Source organism: Festucalex cinctus, chromosome 7 (assembly GCF_051991245.1).
Source record: "Festucalex cinctus isolate MCC-2025b chromosome 7, RoL_Fcin_1.0, whole genome shotgun sequence".
In the NCBI taxonomy this organism is placed as follows: domain Eukaryota; kingdom Metazoa; phylum Chordata; class Actinopteri; order Syngnathiformes; family Syngnathidae; genus Festucalex; species Festucalex cinctus.
The window spans coordinates 11,155,126-11,176,206 of NC_135417.1; the positions used below are offsets into that span (position 1 = coordinate 11,155,126).

The window sequence follows — 21,081 nt, forward strand, 5'->3', positions numbered from 1 at the left end:
ACAGATGAGTCTAATCATACTATCCTCAACCTGGGAAATTGATCAAACACATTCTTTTCAAAGGGGTGGGCTGAGTTATGTTTTACACAGCATGTGCATTGTGTGTGTGTGTGTGTATATTGATTCATTCATAAATATGCCTTTAGTCCAAAAGCTCGGAACTGGGAAGTGTCGTCGATGTCAGTAATGGTAATGCAATCAAAAGCATTACAGGGATGTCCTACTTGTGCACTTAAATTCTTGGCAGTGGTTTGATCAAGACAGAATAAGCTTGTGACTTTTCAATTCCAGCCATAATTTGTTTCAATATTACATCTCCCGGATCGAGCAAGTGATGGAATTCTTCCTATTGTCTCACGCCGCGGCAGCGGAGAAGCTGACGATATACCATAATAGGTTATCACCAAGCATATCTTTTTGCAAAATAGAAAGCCAACACATGTACATCTGTGGCCTGGTGTCACCGCCTTAAATATACATCAGAAATGCATTAAATTTGCTGATTGCTATTCTTTTCTTACAGCGTGTCAAGCCCCAAAATTTATTTTTTGCTTTGCGGCTTGCCGATTACTTGGAATTGCTCAGCGGTCTCCCTGACATTGATGGATTTGAAGAAAGTGACAACGTTACATTTATTCTCCGAGTGCATATGCAGTTCATGTCTGCGCGCGTTGGGTTCATGCGACCGGCTGATGTACCCTTGTTTTCTTTTTAGATTGTCTTATTTTCCATCAGCGAGTCCACCTTTTTTTTTTTTTATACTACATACAATTTACTGAACTGCCAACACTGCTCTGCTCACCAATGTGCCGCTTTTTCTAACAAAAAAAAAATGCGGCAGACGGAGAGTAAAAGTCGTCTGTGATTATTTTTCCGTAGATTATTCATGTTGGATAATTTGCTCATCCACAATTTTCCATCTTCAAAAGGGTTCCTGGTTTCATCACAGACCTGATCAGATGCTACAGATGTTGCTAATTTTATCAGTTTCAACTTGTTTCTTCGGTTATATCACATTTAGTCAACCTCATCCCGTTTTTACATAGTTAACTCACTTGCTCCCAATAACGTGTAAATACGTTTTTTTGGTTTTTGTTTTGAATTGTCTTTTTTTTTTTTTTTTTATAATTTTTCTTCAGCCTTTGCAGACATTTGGATTCTGTACAGTCAACATATCATTCTATTATAATACCATCACCACAATTTTCTTTTCTGGCCTATTTTTAAACATATATCTCCATTTGGATTCGTGAATTCTATATTACCCTCTTTTTTTTTTGTATAGCAATTAATCGAAACTACCTCTAAACATTATCCCCCCCCCAAAAAATAAATAAATAAATAAAAATAAAAAGGGTGGGTGGGGGTGGGTGGAGCCTGCAGGACTTAAAAAACCTTGATCCTCCTTATCCAATTGAATGAATTGCCTTAACGAGAATCCCATTCAGACAGAGGCATCGAGCTATTGATGACCTCTGTTGGGGCGGGCTTGTGGACTGAGCACTCACACACGTTACTGTCTATAAATTTCCGCCATGGACGCGCCGTCCGATTTCATCAGCGGCTCTGACATGCCCCTCGGATTGATGTCCTCCCTGCCCATTTGTCCGTTTTACACTCCTTTAGTGTCTCCGTGCTCCACTAGACCCGCATCCCCCCCTTTTTTTTTTTGCCTTGATTGTGGTATTGACAACAAATCAAAGGATGTAATATATGATGTGATGTTTGCCAGTGTCCCCAACGAGACAAGATAGTCGAGCAGTTGGCTCGCTTGGTTTTACATGTGTTCGCCGTGAATGTCGGAGAGGCTCCTTATCGATTCCACGGGACAAAGAGTCATTCTTTTTTTTTTTTTTTTTTTTTTTCTGGTAGCCAATGGCTAGTTAGTTAACTCATTCACTCCCAGGACATTTTCGCTGTTTTACTGGATTTTGACTGATTTTGCAAGGCCCATAGCATATTGTGTCCTATTGCTATAAAAACATGGAACCTACCAAAAGAAAGATTAAAGTTTCATCAGGAAAAAAAAAAAAAGTGTGTTTCTAGCTGTTTCCATTTTGCATCAATTAGCATTAGAACATGGCTTAAGTTTCATCATTATTCACAAATCTGTTTTAAAATAGTGGGGAAAAGAGCTTTTTGATCTCTTATACTCTGCTGCCATCTGCTGGCTGTTTTTTTGTAATAACTACCATTGCTTCAAGCATTCTCTTCAGTTCAGAGGTTGCATCAAAGCCAAAACGTATAATTACATCTTTGGGAGCATGGTCATATTTAAAATAGAACGTATTTATACGTTTTTGGGAGTAAATTGGTTAAAGGTGTGCGACGATGAGGAAGGGTTAGGGGGTTTAAAATGGAGCCATACTTGACACGCTGGGAACGACATTGTGCGGAGAAGGATCTTCTTCGTAAGTGATAGACTGCGAATGCGGTTAATGTCTCGCCTTCTGATTGTTTGCTTTGACGGGAATGTGTATATCTAAAAAGATTTTTTTTTTTTTTTTTTTTTTTGCTGACCCTTAGGCCTTCTCCGTAAATGAACACAACAGTAACCACCCCTTCCTCTCTCCGTAACACACACACGCACGCCGACCGAGCATCTTTGAAATGGGTTTTGTATTGATTTTTGTAACTACCCTGTTAGATGACGTTGTGCCTTAGCGTGTCATTTCGAGATGGCCCAGCCCCGAGCAGGTCATTGAGGTGCTAACTGTCATTTGGAGGGACAGAAAAGCAATCATAGCTTTTTCATTACTTACTGTTTTCCTGCCCCTCCCCCCCCCACACACCCCCGACGCTGCTTTCACTCTGTTTTTTACCCTCCGTATCGTGATCGTCTGACATATTATTTCTTCTGTGATTTAACTGCGCTCTTAAATTAAGTGTGAGAATATCAAGCTGTAGCTTTGAAAATAAATAAATAAAATAAACTCTTGTGTCAATGGATCAAATACCCTGGAGGTCAAAGTTGTGAACTTGTAGCGGCACTCTCATGAATTTCTAACTTGTACGGCCTTGTTGTGTTTCAGGCGCTTGTGGCTGGATAGGAGCTGCACACGTTGACATTTTTTTCATTTTTGTTATATGCCACGGAAGAGGCGGGACGTGACTTTGCACATTAGTTTGTATTGCTGGGAATCTTTGACTGTCTCACAATTCGATTCGATGGCGATTTTTGGCTCTACGATTCGATTCAGAATCGATTCTCAATTCAAACGATTTTCAATTCAAAATGATTTGATTGACAAATGATTTCTGCTTCAATTTACAGATATGCACAACATTGTTATGATATACTCCATGACAAATAGAGACATTAAAGTCTTTTTTTTTTAATAATAATTTGTTAAATTTGGTATTGTAAGTGCCTTTTTACACAAAAACATCATATTTTGGAAGAAAACTTGCAATCCACTTTTTTTTCTGGTGGCGAAGATAATTGCAATGTGACAACTTACCCGTGTGACAACAAGCCCCTAATTTGGTGTCCCCAAATTTTCTGAAATATCATCACACATTCTCTCGGAAGGAAGTCACAATTTATCATTTGAAAATTCTAATAGACGCTTGTTTTGTCATTGAAAAATAGCTAAACATTGTGTCAACTTAAGTACTGTAAATGCATTGAACACGACTTCATTTGAGGTTTGAACTGTCGGCCGGCTGGAGTCTTAATTATAGTGATGGACTGTGGCGTGGCAAAGCAGTTATCGGTTAAGGTTAGGCAACTCGAACAATAAGTTTATTGTAAGTCAGGCTTACAATAAGCAATTAGCAAAACCGTAACCGATGGACGCGTAAATGCAGGAGAGCTGCGTGAATTGTAGCCTTCTTGACCAAAAAAACCATAATGAACCCGTCATGCATTTGCCTTTTCAGACATCGCGCTTCTTTTACAGCATTTCAGGAAACCAAAGTCATGCTCTTACGTGTTAGCGCGGAAATCACACTACACGATTTTTGTAATCGTCTCTAATAATTAGGGATGGGCGAGTACCGATACCAGGTATCGGTATCGGGCCGATACCAGCCTTTTTTTCAAGTACTCGAGTACTCGTGACGCAGACGAGCACAAGCGACCGAAGACGTTAAGTGAGTCCTCCTTGCCTGTAAGTGGCGCTAGCTTGCAGCAGTTTTTCACCAAAACCTAACCGGTTTGGAAATACTTCAAAATTGTGAATCTTAAACTAAAAGAGCATTTTTTGCGAGCGTTAAGACTATTGAAGAGTGACTGTGCTGTTTTTTTTGTCAAAATTAAAGGAAATATATTTGTTTAAAAATATTTTTTAGTGATTTTTTTTATTTGTCAAAATGTACTACTGGTATCGGCAGTTGGTATCGGTATCGGTGAGTACTGAGGGTCTGAGTATCGGTATCGGTTAGTGTTTGTTCCGATACCATTTTTTGGCCACCGATACCCAGTTTTGCAGTATCGGCCGATACCGATACCTAAGGTTTTTTTTTCCCTCAACATGAAAAAGCTGTCCTGCCATTGGTTCAGAGCATTCAAGGGCCAATAGGATATCTTAGATCGGCATGCAGTGAACATGTCACATATCAGTGAATGTCGTGCACTAGCAGGTTACAAGTGGCTGCATCCAAAATCCGATATTAGCGTTGGATTTAAAGGTATCGGCATGTTACCCCTGAGTAGTCACCGATACCGATACCAGTGTTTTAATGCAGTATCGGTATCGGAACAACACTAGTCAAAATGTACTACTGGTATCAGCAGTTGGTATCGGTATCGGTGAGTACTGAGGGTCTGAGTATCGGTATCGGTCTGAAAAAAAAGTGGCATCGAACATCTTGAGTCATAATGATGTAACTTTTTACTTCTGATAGCCCAAAACAGAAATGATAGCACCCTTACATGAATCCCTCCAAAAGTGTCCAAAATCCGTAAGTGATTGTGATTGATAATGTAACAAAAGTAGGACAAGATGACCTACAGACTGTGATGTGTTTTGAGCTCCAGATGAATCCGGGTCCTCACTTGACACCCTCTGACTTTGCATGAGATTAGCGGTTTCATGTGCATTTTTGATAAGTGGGCTTTTGTGACATTGATACTAAAAGAGTTTGGTGAAAGGGGGGGGGGGGGGGTCATCTGAAACAAAAGATGTCGGCCGTTGGAGACGATGGCCAAAGGAGGACAAGATCACACGCAAATAATGACGCGCAGCAGTCACTGATACGATCGGGTCTCGTTTGGGTTTTAATCGTTGACCACATCTTGAATGGAAATGTTCCAAATTTAAAATATAACAACTTGAGCGAGGACTTTTGTGTCGACGGGGGGGGCAGAAGACGAGGATATACGAGGCATGGGCCTCTCCTACAAAACATTTGACATGTTATCGGAACCATTGTTGGGGTGCTTTCGCCTCGACAACACTGAAACATACAGCTAACGTTTGGTTTGCTAGCGGTTAGCATTTGCGCATGTAGCGTGTCAACACGGACTTTTTGTAAGTCCTTCATATCGTGATAATTACGTTTGGATATCGTTACATCCCTACTCGCCACCCAACTTGTCCATCACGCCAGCGTGCTTCTTTCCACCGAAGGTGTTTTGGATTGTTATCAAGCAAGACCACTGCATGGTTGGCTGCCCTAATTGAGAATAATGAGGGTCACATTGAACATATGGTGGCTGTTGTGTCCCCACACCGCCCCCACTTCTCTTCCTTTCTCCCTCTCTCACCGTGTCCGTTTCTCCACAAGACAAAAGGTTCAGTCAAACTTTGCCATTGCTCAGCAAGCGTCAGTGTGGCAAGAGCAAAAAAAAAAAAAAAAAAAAAAAAAAAAAAATCTTACTAATCTTCTGAAGAGTTAGTGTCCACACAAGTATTGTGCATGCTAACTGTGCAGTTTGTCGATAACCCTGATAAAATCAGTTTTGAGGTTGGGGGTTTGAATCCCGGTCACACATATTTTTTTTCATGCAGTACCTCATACAGATTGACAGTCCCATGCGTACTGGTAAAGTTTAACTTTGCATGTCCATAACAGCTCAATAATGAATATAATTTGATCTGCATACAGAATTAATTGACTGGCAAGCGATTATTCAATGTTGGGATTAAATGTGAATTTCGGGAACTAAGATTTCATAATAAATCTTAGTACCTAGTACATGTATGTGCAAGGATATCTTTTGTGGCACCGTTCAACACGACTTCCTGAAGATAATCTCTGCAATAACACTGTTGCTACAACAGAAAATTAATCTTCAACATGTCTCATGTTCCCTTTTACTAGTATCATGCTAGGCCTTTTTATTGTGGGAATGTTGTTTCTGACTTTTATTGTACTTTAACTTATACATATAGCATTTTATTCTCCATTATTTATTCTCCATTATAGTATTTTATTCTCTTTTTGCCATGCAACTCCCACATAAAACTTGCGATTTACACCGTTTGATTTTCAACTTGCTTCAGAAATTCACATCTTCCTGGGAATATATCGTCTGATTCCACATGACTTCAGTATTTGTGCAGTTTAATGTTAAATGTCAACTTTTCCCATTCATTTTCAATGAGGCAGACATTGAACTTTTTCTAAGTATCACTTTCCACGCCCACTTTTCTTTTTTTTTTGTCATTTCATTCAACTACAATTAATAGAGTAATTTTCACATAATTGCATCATTCAGTTTACTTCATAACCATTCCACATGCATTAAAAATCGAATCTTAGCATTAGCATTCATCTTTCGGCATTCCTGCGCAATTTCTTCAGAAATTGCACTTAGTTCATGGAAGTGTTTAAAAAAAAAAATAAAATAAAAATAATATATATATATATATATATATATATATATATATATATATATATATATATATATATATATATATATATATATATATATATATTTCTTTGTTACATGTGACCTTCAGATATGTCTATTTTATGGTAAAAAAAAAATACATCCATATATGGAAAAAATGAATTTAGATACCGCAAGAATGCTCCGAAAATATGTCGCTGATTTTCATAAAATAGCTTTGCATGAATTTCTCCTGGTCTCCGGATCTTAGCCACACTGATTAGATTTAGATGCACTAGTAAAGGTTTATGAGATCACTAGCAAACTGTGAAATGATTTGCTGGCATCTCAGATTCTCACGTAATTTCCTTAGGAGACCGGATTTATGGCTATCTGTGACCCAGTTACATTGTTGATACGCCGCATAGCCCCTGGATGATGCAGGCATGCGGTCTCCAGTTTCATGTCGGGACAGGTGCGGTCTCATGATATGTGGAACATGCGGATGCATGGTTGATGTAATATGCATTCATATACTGTACTGACCACGTCTGTAGACTACACATCATAACACAGCTACTTTTTTTTGGGGGGGGGGGTCATGTGAGAAATATCACACATGGACATTATATACACTGTACAACTGGACAACTTCCGTATGTTGTTATTTGGATTATGGAGAGTAAAACTGATGAAACTAGACTCAACGTTAGATGCTTAAAATTTTACAGGAAAAAAAAAAAAGCTGACCAATTTGATGTCATTGTGTTATTTATTTCTGTTCAAGTTATTACAATGAAAAATGGTCAGTCACAAAGCCAAACGTAAATCTAAGTGTTTTTGTGTCAGAAGATAAATGTTGACGCTCGATCCATACAATATTGTTTCTGTACATTATGGTTTGTATTGAGAAAATTCCGTCTTCATTTATTTGACTGTTGAAATATAAATGTCCGTACGGGTCCCCCCCGACCCAGCCGCTGACATTTCTCCACTTTGAAAACACAATGAAATCTGAATATTGCCTCGGTTGAGCAGATGCCCGTGGGGAAATAATCCAGGGTCTCTGAATAGTCCTTAATTGAATTGTCTTTTACTAAATAGAGTTTGCTCTAATGCATGCTCTCATCGGCGAATATGACAGCCGGCGATGGTTCTCATATCTGCCTAAAAGAGCCCCCAGTTCCAAGGGCTATTAACTGCATTACCCAAACCAATATCCCTGCCTAAACCCATTACCCCGAACCCAATTGTGTATTTTTGTCACTACATCTTTGCTCAAAATCCAAATCAGCCTTTTGACGGATGCTTAACAAGACTTACGCTTTGATCGCGTATTCTGCTGACCTTCGACAAAATTGCTTCGCGGGTTTTGCGTCCGTTAAAACGATAGAAATGTTTTGGCTTTCGCCCGTGATTCGCAAAAAGTGGGTAGGCTGCGTTTGTTATCGACGTCTTAACCTTCAAATGAACCCGTGCCATATGTGCGTGTCCGAGAGAAGTATACTCATCGCTCAAACTGCCGTTTTATAAGATAGTTTGGTCACTTAAGCCGAAAGTTGAAAAATAAACAAGTGTCCGCCGACTCGAAAATTAATGACGGTTTTGCTGGCGGGCCTTGACAAAGAACAGTACCTGCTTTGTGAAACTTTGTGGATAATAGACGAGTCTTGGAAATAAATAAAATGATACATTTTTGTTTGAATAATGACGAAGCACAAAAAAGGATTACATTTACAACAATGTTTTTTTTTTTTGTAGAAAAGCAATTACAAAACAGCTTTTTATCCCATTCCAGCAGATTTTCATCAGAAATGTCTTTGCTAGTCTTTATTTTTTCGTTACCTCTGAATAGATGTTTTTGCCCTTTTTTTTTTTTTTTTTAAATAACAGAGAAGTCTTATCGTGACTAATGCTCCTCAAGATAAGTAAAGGCGTTAGTATCTCCCTCTCACTGAACACTAGAAAAGACAGATGGAGAGGTATCACCTTTATATCATTATTTTTAACAAAAAAGTGATCCAAGGAGGAATAACAGAAGGATATATTGTGTATTTTTACAATGGTGACGCAACATCACCGTTGGCGTCAGACACCGCAATGGAATAGCCAACACTATGGAAGGATAAGTGGATTGATGAGCTGATTCCATAGACTAGCTCCTGAAGCAGCTATTCCATTTAACTCATTTGCTCCCAAAGACGTATTTATACGTTTTTTTTTGTTTTTTTTGCAGGGTTTGAGGCTTTCACGCAGCATCTGACATGACAAAGTCGCTTAAAAGCAATGGTAGTTATTACAAAATTCGGCCATCGGGTGGCAGCAGAGTATAAGAGATCAGCCAGGCCCACATTGCAACAAGAAACTTGTGAATAATGATGAAAATGAGCTATATTCTAATGCTAATTGCTGCAAATCGGGAAACAGATACAAATATACTTTTTTTTTTTCCTGATGAAAGAAGAGACTCTAAACTTTCTTTTGGTAGGTTCCATGTTTTTATAGCAGTAGAACACAATAATCTGTGGCCCTTGCAAAAAGAGTGAATGAGTTAAAGAAGGGCAAAAATAATGAGCCTCATAACCAGACTGCCTCTGGATTTCTATCATATTGCGGTTGGCCTGTTTGTTTGCCAGACAGATCTATATTTCACTCTTTAATTGAATTACTTTGATTCAGATTAAAAAGCCCTCGGACTAATAACATACCAATTACAATGAAGACCTACTTAGTGTAAATACGAATATGCTTTTGTAATGTATTGTTTTAAATGCAAGGACGCCATGGCTCCCTTGACACCACTTGATGAATAACTGGCGCTTCGGTCTTAAAGCACAATTACGGCGAGCAATTTCGGATCGTCGCAAAGGAGTTAAAATGTAATTTGTCAGAAGAGGCCTTCGTAGGTACACAACAAAATCAAAGACTTGGACATAATATATGCTCAAGTTTAAAACATTGGACATTATGAATGGATAGATGGCTCAAGTCAAGTGGAAATATTTGCGCTAGGCTATTTCAAGCACTCTGTTTAATGACGCCTGTGCATTTGCATTCTCTTTTTTTCCCCTGATAAAAGAAGAGACTTTAATCTTTCTTTTGATAGGTTCCATGCTTTTATAGCAATAGAACACAATATTCTGTGGGCCTTGCAAAATCACTCAAAATCCAGTAAAACAGCCGGGAGCGAACGGGATAATTTCTGTGAAAATGGCTGGGAGTGAATGAGTTAATCAAACCGAATCGATATTAATTAATATCCAAAAATCAATTTTATTTAAATTAGAAATGAAGAAGAAGGGGAAAAGGCAGTTGTAGCCCACATGCTGTTTTTGTGGAAAAGGGCACAATACAAAATTAATAAATGTTTTAAAAAAAAAAGAAAAAAAAAGACAATTTAATGTCTCCATTTGTCATTTTGTCTTGAAAAGCAGACTGGAGTAGATCATGACAATTTTTTTGCATATCTGTCAATTGAAGCAGAAATCATTTGTCAATCAAATAATTTTGAATCGAAAATCGTTTGAATCGAGAATCGAAAATCGATTCAGAATCGAATCGTAGACCCAAAAAAATCGTAATCGAATCGAATCGTGAGACAGTCAAAGATCCTCAGCCCTAATCTATACATGGAATTATTGGCTGCATAGCTAATCCAGCTAATACTGTTATAATTGTGCTTAAGAATCATATTATAGGTTAACCCTCCATTTACATAATTGGACACCAAGGAATCATTATGATGCAGTTTCCTGTACATGTTAAGTTTCGTGTATATAAGTTTATTCTTCATGAGACACAGCATCAGCCTGGTAGAACTTTATTAGGCGCTTGGTCCTAAATATGGGACTCTCATGTCATCTGTTGTGGAAAAACTGGAGGCTGTTGAATGGATGCTTCTAGATGGCTCGATTCCGCAGTTGTCCACTTTCGAGAGATCGATCATTGTGTTTACGTTTCCTGAACACTTGAAACAACCCACAACTGGAACCATGCGGTGGAAAAGAGGACCAAAGACGTGACCAAAGTCTTCTGTACTCTCCATTTAAACACTTGTTCATGCAGCCCGAGCTGATTGTTTCTCTTGACCTTGTTTTCTGACCCCGCAGGCTCGTCTCCTAAACTAAACAGCGATTGGATATCGCACAAGTCCTTAACAACCTCCCCAAGGTTGCGGTGGAGGAATTATCATGCACATAACCATTATTTTTGATTCGGCGGTTTGACGCATTGTTGTGGTTCGCAGGCGAGAGTGCGATGTTTGACCTTGTTGAGACCCATGAATCGAATCTTGTCGTCCATCATCCAGTCAATTATTTGTTATTTGTGTTCTGATCAACTGCTCGAGGTGACGAGTCCCTGTCCCGGGTTTTCCAGTAGTCAATTTCAGCTTTTCTCTATGGGGACATTGCTCGTTGCCCTCAGCTCCGTTCGCTTGCTTCTAATAGATACAGACGTTGTCCTTCGAGACTGACAGGGCTGTATTGACACGATCTTTTATATATACTGTATGAAGTAGTTAACCGGATTGCTTGAAAAGGTCACTAATTCACATGAACTCTTTTACTGCCACACGTTATCAAAAACAAACAAACTTTGATATGACAAAGGCTTTGATCATTCACGAAAAGAGATACAATGCTTGCGTCTGCTGGCCATAGTTGGAGTGTTATTGATTCCACAACCCATTGACCAGGCAGCGCTGGACTCAGACATTACACTGAGAAAAAAAATAAAATAAAAATACAAAACTTAGTTGACGTCATTTAACGTTTATGGCGGCATACGTCGTGATTTTATTAATCGTATTAACTCATTCACTGGCCGCCATTTTCACATTTCGCAGTCCCATTCGCTCCCGGCTGTTTTACTGGATTTTGACTGATTTTGCAAGGCCCACAGAATATTGTGTTTTATGGCTATAAAAGCATGGAACCTATCAAAAGAAAGATTAAAGTCTCTTCTTTCATCAGGAAAAAAAAAGTAGGTATGTTTCTATCTGTTTCCGTTTTTCAGCAATTAGCATTAGAAGAGAGCTAAGTTTCATCAGTTTTCACAAATCTATTTAAAATTCAAAGTAATTTAGCTTTTTTTTCCTACATGGCCCTGGTTGATCTCCTTTGCTCTGCTGCCACCTGCTGGCCGTTTGTATAATAACTACCATTTCTGCAACCGTTCTTTGCAGTTGAGAGGCTGAATCAAAGCCTTCTGAATGCTCTAGCATAAAAAAAAAAACACAAAAAAACGTATAAATACGTCTTTGGGACACTTAGAACATTAAAAAAAAACGTATTTACACGTTATTGGGAGCAAATGAGTTAAACGTTTTTGGCGGTCAAAGGGTTAATATGCCCTTCTATGAGGCAGCACGGCGGTTCGAGTGATAAGTCCCGTCTGTCTTACAGTTCTGAGGGTTATTTGGTTTGATCTTATACTTCTTGCGGTGGCACCGGCAGCTCTCAATTTCACAATAGTTGATAGGTGACGGGGATACACAAATATTCCACCGAATCAACCGTCATACTTTTGGGTGCAAGATAGAGCAAGTTAAACAAATGCTGCAAAGTTGACTTTGCTTTTCTTTTTTTTCTTTTTTTAATTCCTCTCTGCTGTGCCCCCAACTGCCGCCCGGCAACTAGTCTGTCACAGTGAAGAGGCATAATAGGCCTCAGAAGATCAAGCCATCTAAAGAGGGATTTGGAACCTTTCACCTCCGATAAATCCAGGCTGGGGGGGGGACTCTGTAGTTCATAAATGTGCAGAATCAGTGTTAAAACCCTTACCTCCTCTCAACAATCTCATGGAAACAGATTTCTCCTCGACTTTCAATCAAATGAACGACGGCAGTCCGATGCCACTCTAACGGTAAAATCTATTTTGGATCTGTGAAAGTGAACGACCTCTGAGATGAGTTGAAACAAGACACGTATTGGACAAGTTTGTCAGTCTAATCGGTCCGGGCTATGATAAAACCCTCTCGGAACAAAATTGGAAGTATCCATCCGGGCGAAAGAAAACCTATAAGGTATGAAAGCCTAACAACATTACCGGAATTTGATTGTTGCTGAGACTTACATGCGGAGTGATGTTATGTTATGAAAGATTGATCGGATTGTTGCCTGAGATCATTACAAATGATTATGGGAAAAACCTTTTACTGCTTATTGGCTTTGTCTACTTAGACCACCTCAGTATTATGACTAATTGCACAATTTAATGATCTCCAATACGATCAAAAACGCCGGTAATAACGCCGGTTTAAAAAAAAAAAAGAAAAAAAAAGAGGGTGGATTAAACATTTCTAGCTATGCAAAGACACAAATTTGCAGCTAATAATTCAGTTCCAGAAAGAAAAATAGTTTCATCCACTTGTTTCTTAGTGTCAACGTCCAATTTGTGAAAACATCACATTCATTAATGGTTAATTATTAATGGAAAAAAAAAAGTGAAAACATCACATTAATGGCTGTTAAGTGTGATCAGTTTGACGACCGATCGTTCTTGTGGTTCAGAATGTCAAGTTGGGATCAGCTGCTGCTCAGTCGAGAGGCGTATCTATTATAGTGGCCCACAGGGGTCACTATTTGCCTTGTGACTGTTAGCAGTTTTCAATAAGTAACTGTACATTAGATCAACAATTTATAATTGCTTCATTGATTTTTACCATTTTTAACTCATTCACTGCCATGGACGGAAAAAGACGTCAAATGATGATTTTTTTTTTCCAGGTCTGGCATTGAATGTGTTAATAAATAACTTAAAAATAAATAAATAAAAAATCAAAGTGGCCCTTGCAGCTTTCTATTTTTCTGTATGTGGCCCTCAGAGGAAAAAAGTTTACTGGATCAAGCTATTTTATAAAACGCTTGTCATCATCATCGCCTCGGACCATGTCACTCGTAAAAATTGCTTTAGAATTTAAATTTAGCAAAACCTTTGCCTTGTTTGAAGTTGTGACCACAAATGGAAAAATAAATAAATAAATAACTAAAAGCATACAAATCCACCCTTTTTATGTGATGTAGACGTACAGGCAAGTTTTTTGTACGCGATTTGATTAAAGCCACCAGGAGCCACGATTCTGATGATCATTAATCGCTACGTCCTAATTACCACAGAGCTCTTTCATGTTCGGTTCAAATGTTAGAAAGGGAACTCCCTTGTCATTTGTTGGGATTTTCAAGGCAGGGGACAAACAAACCACTAATAAGGTCTGTCCCGTTCAAAGAGGATGAACATCATAAACACACATCAAGCGTCTCGCTAGGTGAAAGGACCATCTGAACTGTACATAAATTAAGCCGGAATATGCTTAATTATTTTGTGGCTTGCTCTCAGTGAACATAGCTTCTTAACTCATTCACTCGCCGCCATTTTCACATTTCGCAATCGCGTTCGCTCCCGGCTGTTTTACTGGATTTTGACTGATTTTGCAAGGCCCACAGAATATCGTGTTCTATTGCTATAAAAACATGGAACCTATAAAAAAGAACGATTAAAGTCCCTTCTTTCATCAGGAAAAAAAAAAGTAAGTTTCTATCTGTTTCCATTTTGCAGCAATTAGCATTAGAAGAGAGCTACATTTCATCAGTTTTCACAAATCTATTGTAAGTAATTTAGCTTTTTTTCTACATGGCCCTGGTTGATCTTTGCTCTGCTGCCACCTGCTGGCCATTGTGTAATAACTACCATTTCTGCAACCGTTCTTTGCAGTTGAGAGGCTGCATCAAAGCCTTCTGTATGCTCTAGCATAAAAAACAAAATCAAAAACAAACAAACAAACAAACGTATAAATACGTCTTTGGGACACTTACAACATTTAAAAAAAACAACGTATTTACACGTTATTGGGAGCAAATGAGTTAAGTACCAACATGGTTTGAAGTGAAGGGAAAACACTACAAAATCATGAAATCGTCAACTGTACTAAACATAATATAATGCATATTTGATGGAGTGTTTCACTTATACCTGGATAAATATGATATTCCCTTGTCTGGTGCAATTGCCTCTGAAAATACATCAATGGAAAAATAAGCCCCGATTTGTTGACCGCGTTTGGCAGATAGCCAAAGGCAAGGAAGAAACATAAGCAAAGGCCATAATGTTGTTGAGCGGGACTTAATCAAATCAGAAATGACAAAGCGCGCTGTCTGATTCCAAAAAATTACACTGAGAATTACTGTCAAATTGTCTTTATTGTTTGTTGGAGTTCCTCCTCGGGTGGTTGGGACCTTTTAAGGGAGCAGAAAAGTGACTGACACCCTGAAGCACCTTTTTGGTTTTTGATCATCTCAGATGAAGATTAAATAAGTAGCTATAGCTGGTTTATTAAGGTAGCGAGAGTAGAAAAGGAAAAACAAACAAACAAACAAAAAAAATCTTATCTTAAACTGTTGCCAATGTAGTAGTGCATGTCCCAATTTGAGATTCACTTTTCACTACTGAAAGATGAATCATTTCCCTCTGAGTGTTGTCAGAACATGTTGTATTTTTTTTTTTTTTTAAGACTAACATAATTCGGTGGCACAATGCGAAGAACATAAGATTTCGCTTCGCCGCTAACGCAATGACAGTCGGCCATTTGTACGAGCAACAATAGTGGTCCCTCCGCAATATCAAATTTTAGAATCAGGACTTTATGAGCAAGGCTTTCACGTCGCAAAAAGGACCTCGGGGCCCAATAGCCCGTAGAAAGACAATTACTTGTATCGGTATTATTGTGTGATGGACTCTATTTGTTGGCGACCCGTAAAACACACACCAACTGTATATTTTTGATCGTCTTTTCCTCAGTTCATGGGAAACTATTTTAAAGGGGAAGTCAAGTTAAAAAAAAATCAGATAAAAATCTTTACGATATGGCTCAGCTTGCCAATGTCAAATGACCAAACCCAGAAAACAGGTGAGCCGTGATTGGTCGTTACCTGAGACCTGAGGTATTGTGATGTCATTTTCAGTCGACAGCAGGTAGCAGAATGGGGGGGGGGGGACTTGAACCGTCACTTTCCTTCGGTGCCCGTTGCCGTGGGTTCGCTTCCCCGCCTGGGAGACCATCTAAGTTTGTGTGAGTGAGTGAAAAAAATAAATAAATAAATAAAATGGGGGGCGACTTGTCTTTTTAATTCATATTCCACAAACACAATGCCCCCCCCTCCCCCCCAGTAAGAAGAAAACACCCCCCCCCCCCCTCCCCCGCCCCCCACGACTATAAATAGTATCATTTGTCTATAAAATTGTTATAAGCACACCTCTGCCTTACACTGTATCCGTAGTAACGTATAAGAGAATAAAACAATAAAGAAATATGGAGCAACTTACAACAAAGAATAGCTTTATTAACTGTAACAGAAAAGATTTTAAAGTGCATCTGAAATTCACAAATAAAATTAAATCCTTAATTAAACTATAAACATTTTTTGACTGACCATGTCAAACCATATGATATGGAAAAATAAAATGACATAAAATCAATAAATAATAATGCATTCAAACTGATCACCAACTTTAACTCAGGAGCACAATATTAAAAAAAAAAAAAAAAAAAAAAAAAAAAACTTTGACCTGCAAAACAAAAATATATAAAATAATTTGTGCTGATTTTTTTTTTTTGCTGTGTGCAAAGCGCGCATGCTCAGTGCAAACAAAACCCCTACACCACCGAGCGAATGCTCCCTGCCATAATGAGAGCGCCACTGCCCCCTAATGTAGTGGAGGTGCAATTGCACTTTATTCTAGGACAGTAAAAAAATTCAAAAAATAAAAAATAAAAAAGCATGTTCCCCGAGGTCAAACGCGCCCCCCTTGATGGAGCCTCGCACCCCCCTGGTGGGGGCCCGCCCCACTATTTGAGAAGCACTGGCAGTAGCCAAACCTGGAAAACATGCAGGACTCTGGCCCTCGAGGACCGGATCTTGCCACATGTGGTTTAAATGATAGTTTATTGGATTGTTGTTTTAATTACAAATCTAATTTCAAGTGTCATAAAAATGCAAATATACACTAACTAACTATACACTCCATAATATGGAGATACCAAATCAAGTGTCAAGATAATTCACAAGATTTCTTTATTTCATTTACTCATTTGTGTGTCGTGCATTCTGGAGGGAAGTTCAAGGTGGAGACACAGAGCATATGGAGGTAGTAAGACAAGCAAACGGCTGAAAGCAGTGGGAGACATGACTTGACTAAGGGTTAACCATCACTTCCCAACACACAGGCAAGACAAGGGCAGGCCCACAGGGGGTCAAAAATCTCACTGCTCCCTTGAACCTTTCACTTCTCTTCATCACAGGGCAGGGATTAGGAGTTATTTATTTATTTATGATGGTGTTGCATATTCAACTGTAGATATGTTACAGTAGTGTGAAGGATTAAGACAAAAAAAAAAAAGAATCATTGAATAGTTGTAAATTTAAGATCAAATATTTTGCACATTGGTAATAACGAATACACTATTATCCATCAATGCCTACTAATACACGTTAATTAGGGGTGTTAAAAAAAAATCTACTCGGCAATATATCGCGATACTACATCGCACAATTCTCGAATCGATTCAATAGGCGGCTGAATCGATTATTTATTTATTTATTTTTATTTTTTTTAAAGAGCTCAGAATTGTTCATTCGGTAGTCTTATCGATTCAACGTCTTATCATCATTGCCTTTTTTTTTTTTTTTGTGTGTGTGTGAATCGATTTTTAAACTTCCATTTTTAATGGAAAAATATTCAACAAAACGTCTGACTTCGGGTTCGGGCTCACACCTTGAGCATGGAAGAATGTTATATGAACGGAACATTAAGCCTTAATATTTTATTTTAATGCTGTTCAAACATGAAACAGATTACAACCTCTATAAGACTGAAATTTCAGATAAATAAATAATACATTTTCATATAAATCTTACACTCTACAAGCTTACTGATTAGTATTTTCTAAATTTGAATGAAAAAAAATCGCAACAATCGACTTATAAATTCGTATCGGGATTAATCGGTATCGAATCGAATCGTGACCTGTGAATCGTGATACGAATCGAATCGTCAGGTACTAGGCAATTCACACCCCTAACGTTAATACTTCAAATTTAGTTACACTGTACATTACAAGCAAATGTCCTTGAAACACTAAAAGCAAACTACACTATCCAGTCGTAGAATTACTGTAAACATCATCCCTGGAATGTTAAGGGATTTCCAAGCCCTTCCTTTACTTTCTCACTATGTTTCGCTTCCCCTTTTCCCCTGACACAATCAATCCACGCTCAACCATCCACGGCCACTGTCACTGTACAGCATATGTAATATGTCCCAAGCGGACACCTGGGGACAGGGCCATGCCAACACCTGGGACACACACGCACACACCCACACTTCCCCCGCTCATCTTTTGAGGGAATAACACCCCGTGGAGCGTCTGCACTACCACCTGGGTCCCCCCTCCCCTTCTCCAGCTTTCCCTCCTCCTGTAGCGTCTTTCCACAACATGGCGGTGTCGCTGCCAATCAGGCCTCCCCGTCACAGCACTGCGGTGCGTGCGTGCGTGTGTGTACGTAAGGCAATTGCACCACCTCACCCCTGGAGTGGACACGAAGAGGCGGAGAGTGATGGAGGCTGCCACCTAACAGCCTCTAATAGCACCTGACACAGCGTAACACATGGCTACAATTTCTGTGATGTCCAGCTGAGCTTGGGTTAGGACAGAGGTGGGGAAAGGGAATGAGGGTGTGAGGGTTTTGTGGTATTTGGACAGATCGGCTTAATTGTTGGGACCCTTCCCTTAAAGCAGTGCTTCTCAAATAGGGAGGCGTGAGGCTCCATCAAGGGGGGCGCGTTTGACCGAGGGGAACATGCTTTTTTATTTTTATTTGATTTTGATTTTTTTTTTATTTTATTTTTTTTTAGAATAAAATGCAATTGCACCTCCACTACATTAGGGGGCAGTGGCGCTCTCATTATTGGCAGAGTGTGCGCAGGAAGCATTCGCTCGGTGGTGTAAGGGTTTTGTTTGCACTGAGCATGCGCGCTTTGCACACAGCAAAAAAATAAATAAAATAAAAATTATTTTATATTTTTGTTTTGCAGGTTAATTATTATTATTTTTTTAATATTGTGCTCCTGAGTTAATGTTGGTGATCAGTTTGGATGCATTATTATTTATTGATTTTATGTAATTTTATTTTTCCGTATCATATGGTTTGACATGGTCAGTCAAATTTTTTTTATAGTTTAATTAACTCTTTCACTCCCAGCCATTTTCACAGAAACAATCCCGTTCGCTCCCAGCTGTTTTACTGAATTTTGACTGATTTTGCAAGGCCCACAGAATATTGTGTTCTATTGCTATAAAAACACAGAACCTATCAAAAAAAGATTAAAGTCTCTCATCAGGAAAAAAAAAAAAAGTATGTTTCTATCTGTTTCCGTTTTGCAGCAATTAGCATGAGAAGAGAGCTAAGTTTCATCAGTTTTCACAAATTATTTAAAATTGGAAGTAATTTAGCTTTTTTTCTAGATGTCCCTGGTTTATCGCCTTTGCTCTGCTGCGACCTGCTGGCCGTTTGTGTAATAACTACCTTTTCTGCAACCGTTCTTTGCAGTTGAGAGGCTGCATCAAAACCTTCTGTATGCTTTAGCATTAAAAAACAAAAAACAAAAAAACAAACAAACATATAAATACGTCTTTGGGACACGTTTTTAAAAAACGTATTTATACGTTATTGGGAGCAAATGAGTTAAGGATTTAATTTTATTTGTGAATTTCAGATGCACTTTAGTTATTTTCTGTTACAGTTAATAAAGCTATTCTTTGTTGTAAGTTGGTCCATATTTCTTTCTTTTTTTATTCTCTTATACATGAATACGGATATGCAGAGGTGTGCTTATAACAATTTTTTAGACAAATTATTTTCTGTCATGCCACCCCTAGTAAGAAGAAAACATCTTCGTTTTTTATTATTTAAATTTTGGGTAGAACCATGTAGGAATAGCAACTTGTTATAAATCTCTGTATAAATAATAAGTTTCTCGGCCAACGCACATCAAAACTACTCACTATGTAAGACTTTAGCGTCTTTTTGGGGTCTCTTCAGCATAAAACCACTTGACCTGACCACGTTACAGAGTGCGCTTAAGTGAAGACGATCCGCGCTACCAATCGTTCTCTGCCAACTGATGTCGCCGATTACCCCCGAGCAGATGTTCCTTGTAATAATCTCCCGAGTTGAGAGAGGCATGCACACCAGGTGCAAAAACCGAGGGTCCACTCCCAAATGATTTTACCTGATAAACAAAGAAGCTTTGAGGTATCAGCTTTCGTTGACACAAAGCCTGGGGTGTAAAGGGTCGACGGAGGCGACTACTTTTAATACAATTATGGGTCTTTAGAGAGACCAAGGCGACAAGGGCAGACAAGCTTTGCAAACGTTTTACGACCAACACGTCGGCATTAAATACACGTTTAAATAGAATTTCAAATGTCACAGTCTGCCGAGATGGAAGTTACAATTTTGATGAGAGTGAATATATACGGAGCACCTAAGGTGACATGGTAGAGAAAAAAAAAAAAAAAAAAAAAAAAAAAAAAAACCTTTGCGTTCCCTCGCAAAAAAACTTTGAGTTCTCTCACAAAGATTGCGAGGGAATGCAAAGATTGTGTTCCCTTTGCGTCGCAGAGATTGAAGCAGTGGGAAAGCTGTTTTTTTTTCGCCTACAATGTCACCTTTGGTGATCCGTAAACACTTCCGGGTCATCTTCCATGTGACCAAAAGTGACGACGAATCATCGAGAGCCTGGCTGATGTGTTTACATTTATTAAGGCATATATTTATGTATGGAGCTCCTAAAGTGACATGGTAGAAAAAAAAAAAGAAAAAAAAACGCGAGAAAACGTTCCCAAAGCAACTCGGATGGACCCGGAGGACCCGGAAGTGTTTACGAAGCACCTAAGGTGACATGGTAGGCAAAAAAAACAACAACAACAACTTTGCGTCCCTCGCAAAGATACGCTACGCTCCGTAAACACTTCCGGGTCATCTCCCATGTGACCAAAAGCGACGAGGACGAAACGTGTAAACAAAGCAGTTGGGGGAAAATACATGCTCCATCCTAGTCGCTTTGGGAAAACTTTCCCACTGCTTTGTTTCATGTTTACAAACGTTCCATCCTCGTCGCTTTTTGGTCACATGGAAGATGACCCGGAAGTGTTTACGGCAGCTAAGGTGACATTGCAGGCGAAAAAAAAAACAACAACTTTGCGTTTTCTCGCGTTTGTTTGTTTTTTTTTTTTTTCTACCATG

The 21,081-nt window shown here is 38.8% G+C and overlaps 1 protein-coding gene across 1 annotated transcript in view; it reads right to left on the minus strand.

Annotated features, from left to right (window-relative positions):
- The window catches only part of adamts16 (ADAM metallopeptidase with thrombospondin type 1 motif, 16), a 129,048-nt gene that overhangs the window by 107,494 nt on the left and 473 nt on the right, over positions 1-21,081 (minus strand). Inside the window, exon 2 of the mRNA XM_077527450.1 lies at positions 15,706-15,835. The gene's annotated coding sequence lies outside the window, so the exon portion shown is untranslated. The remainder of the gene's footprint in view (positions 1-15,705; positions 15,836-21,081) is intronic.